We start from the raw sequence: 4,312 nt of genomic DNA, 5'->3' as shown, positions 1-4,312 counted from the left end.
TTACTTTTATTTATCTCATAAATAAGTAGCTAACTGTTATTTCTACATCACTTATACTTTGCTGTGGTGCAATCCAGATATGAACTGTGGAGGAATAGTGTCCGTCTCCATAGCCTTTTGGACAACAGTGAATGTGGCAGTTGCTCTTGTGTTTATTCACTTCATATATCCTGACCAGTGCTTTTTTTTTTAAAAAAAAAAAAAAAAGTTTTTTTTTTTTCGGTTCAGAAGCTATGAGAAGTCCAGTATCAGAATCATAAAATGAGGTTGTACACATGTAAGAAATCAGAACACACCTAGATGATTCAGACTGTTGACGTAAACATAAGGCCAAGGTTTTGAAATCAGATTTTAAACTGAAAGGATTTCTAGGGGCACATGTGAAATCCGACCATGATTTAGATTAAAACTGAAGAAATTGTAGAAAAATAGAAAATCAAGGAGATGACTATAGAAATCATAGGATAACACAAGAGCTACTGAATTTTATTGATGAAAATAGAAAATGTAAAAATTTCACAAAACAAAGCATACAAAAGAAATACAGACGTTTGAAAATATTGACAGAAAGTGTAAAATGGCTAAGGAGCAATGGCTGGAGGACAGTTGCAAGGCTGTAGAAGCTTGGACAGCTAAGAGAATAATAGATCCTGCCTATAGGAAGAAGAGAAGCAGCTGTACAAATACCAGAACGTCAAAAGACAGGGCAATAGTTTGCACAGAAAGGAAAGCTGAAAGGTGGAGAAAGTGTAAAGAAGGGCTATTGTAAGGCAAGGACAATAATATAGAAAAAGATGAGGTAGATGATCAGATGGGGAGACATGATAATCGAAGAAGTATTTGACAGAACACTGAAAAACTTAACTTGAAGTGAGGTCCCTGGTGTGGACGATATTCCCTAACAAGGGAACCTCCCCGTCGCACCCCCCTCAGATTTAGTTATAAGTCGGCACAGTGGATAGGCCTTGAAATACTGAACACAAATCAATCGAGAAAACAGGAAGAAGTTGTGTCGAACTATGAAAAAAAAGCAAAATATACAAATTGAGTAGTCCATGCGCAACATAGGCAATATCAAGGATAATGTGAGCTCAGTAGCGCCGTGGTTAGCGTGAGCAGCTGTGGAACGAGAGGTCCTTGGTTCAAGTCTTCCATCGAGTGAAAATTTTACTTTCTTTATTCTTGCAAAGTTATGATCTGTCCGTTCATTCATTGACGTCTCTATTCACTGTAATAAGTTTAGTGTCTGTGTTTTGCAACCGTACCGCAAACTTACAGTATGGAAAATATTCATTGACCTCGTTATTGAAGTTGCGAGCTATATTTGCTGGATTCATATTGCCCACGGAATACATCGCACGTATGTAATGCACTCTCGTCCAATGTAGCGAACAGTCAACTGACAGCCAGGGGGCCTCGTTTGCAGGAATACTCTCTCTTCCGTGTGCTGTAAAATGTGTGTTTCGATGTTTGTTTAGGTGTAGCGTCCCCATACTACGGCGCAGTTCCCTCACATCGGACGGACAGATAATAATTGTCTGAAAATAAAAAATTAAACTATTCACTCGAGGGAAGACTTGAACCAAGGACCTCTCGTTCCGCAGCTGCTCACGCTAACCACTGCACCAAGGTGCTCCTGAGCTCACATTATCCTTGATGTTGCCTATGTTGCACTTGGACTACTCAGTTTGTATATTTTGCTTATTTTTTCATAGTTTCACACAACTTCTTCCTGTTTTCTCAATTGATCTGTGTTCAGTTTTTCAAGCCTATCCACCGTGCCAACTTATAACTGAATCTGAGGGGGAGCGATGGGGAGGTTTCCTTGTAAGAATTATTGAGATCATTGGTAGATTCAGTCATGACAAATCCATTCCACCTTGTTTGCAAAATACATGTCATTAAAAATATTTTGATTTCAAGAAGGATGTAACAATTCCAGTTCCAAAGAAGGCAGGTTTTGAAAGGTGTGAATATTACTGAACTCAGTCTTGTAACTCAAGGTTGCACATTATGAGTATATACAGAAGAATGGAGAAGTTGATAGAAGCTGACCCTGAGTAAGATAAGTTTGATTCCTGGAGATATGTAGGAACATGCGAGGGAGTACTGACCTTAAGAGTTATCTTAGAATATGGGGTGTAGAAATTCAAACCTTTGTTTGCAGCATCTGTAACAGGGATAAAATACAGGAAGTGAAAGGTTGGCTAAAACATACTAAGGAACCAAACTGCTGTTAAGGGTTGAAGGGCATGAAAGGGAAGCAGCAGTTGAAAAATGGAGTGAGACAGGGTTGTAGTCTTTACCCATACTATTTGGTGTGCACATTGCGCAAACAATAAAGGAAATTAAGGAGAAATTTGAAAAAAGGAATTTTAAGTTCAGGGAGGAGAAATAAAAGTTTTAAGGTTTGTTGATGACAACATAATTCTGTCAGAGAAGGCGAAAAACTTGGAAGAACACTTAGATAGTGGAGTAGATGGCTTTTGCTACTGATGATGGTACAAGTAGAGATGACCCAAAATGCAGACTGGCAACAGCAGTAATAATATTTCTGAAAAATGATTTGTTAACATCAAATATAAATTTCTTAAGGTACTGCCTGTAGTGTAGCCTTGTACAGAAGTGAAAGATGGGGCAATCTGTAGAGGTTCGCCTACTTTTATTTCTTTGTTTGTTGTCCTCCGTGTTGCTACACGGGCTGAAAAATGGGTTGTGGAAGTACAACACTGACTACTTTAAATGATGTAGCAGACAGGTGCACATTTGCATTTCACAGTGCTTTACTTTTGCTGTTCACAACCCCACGATAATACACAGCTATATATGGCCAGTGCACAATTGTTTTAACTTTCCATAAGCCTCATTCATAGTTTGCAGGAGAACATACACATACTGCTAAATACTTTACTATTGTACATCAACGAGCAGTAAAAACCTAACCACACGGTTCTTGAAGAATAACAAGGTACATATGGAACAGACACTGTCATTGTTTTAAAACATGGCCTAATTGTGTTACACTTATTTCATGGATGCATTGTTGTTGATTTAACCAATACAGGTTTCTCGTCTGAAACTCAGCTGTGGACTGACTGACTTGGGACCAAAATTCAGGCCCTAATACATCCTCACAATAATAGGTGCCGAAACTACACATTGTTCGAAGGTAAATTTACAGAAATTGCAATTAAAACTTAACTCGTCAAATTCACTGAATACATCCAAAAATTGATTCTTTTTAACAGTTTCTTCTACTGCAAGAGTTAGGCCGAATTATGTGTTTAAATCATGAAATTAACAAATATCGTTACGCAAACAATTCTTTGGAATTAAGAGCAGGCTTTACTAACATGTTTTCAAATAGAGCCAAATAGATCCTTCAAGAATACTATTAGTTGTTCTTCCTAATGTTTATAATTAGTACAGAATTTGTTTGTTTAAATGTCAACAATAGAATTTAAGTTACGAAACAATTACTGATTTCATCCTATAACAAATGAGACTAACTAGGAATAGTCAAAATAAATTAGAAAATCAATTACATACATAAAACTAAGCACAAAATTAGATCTGGTGTTACATTCTTTAAAACTGAGGAGCAATTTTTTTCTCTTTTATGACAATGTAGATTATACTTATGTATGTTGGAAATTAGTTAAAAGTGAAAAAACTAATTTAAGGAGGCAGATGGCAAAACAAGGGGAAGTAAAAATATCCCAGCTTGCTTCGTCACAGATCGAATAACTAATATGGAAACATTAAATTTATGGCACAACTTGATTACAAGAAGGGCTCAATTGACAAGACACACCCTTGAGCTATCAAGGAAATGTTGCAGTGGTAATGGAGGGCAGTATGGTGACTTACGTAGATGGAGATCAAAGGATGGATACACTAAACAGGTTCAGATGGATGTGGGTTGCAAGAGTTATGCAGAGTTGATGAGGCTGACACAAGGTTGATTAGAGAACTGCATCAAACCAGTCTTTGGACTGAAGACCCACAGGAGAAATATATTCATATTAAACACTGAGCAAAAAATCCATATCTGCAATGGAAACGGAGGCCAGCAAAAAATCCACATCTGCAACAGCAATGGAGACCATCATAAAATGATGCTGCTATATAGGATATGACACTGCTGTAGAATTAAACACGCTCGCTGTGGCTGATGCTTATAAGCGTTTGTGCCATCAACATGCTAATGCGGGTAACGCTTACAAGCAGTGAGTTCACTAGCTGAGTACTCAGTTTAGTTTGTTCGGCTGTGCACACGTGTCAGTACAAGCAACCAATGAAATATCAAGTA

Source organism: Schistocerca nitens, chromosome 1 (assembly GCF_023898315.1).
Source record: "Schistocerca nitens isolate TAMUIC-IGC-003100 chromosome 1, iqSchNite1.1, whole genome shotgun sequence".
Taxonomy (NCBI): Eukaryota; Metazoa; Arthropoda; class Insecta; order Orthoptera; family Acrididae; genus Schistocerca; species Schistocerca nitens.
The sequence above is the reverse complement of the archived record's forward strand: the minus strand, read 5'-3'. Positions refer to the sequence as shown.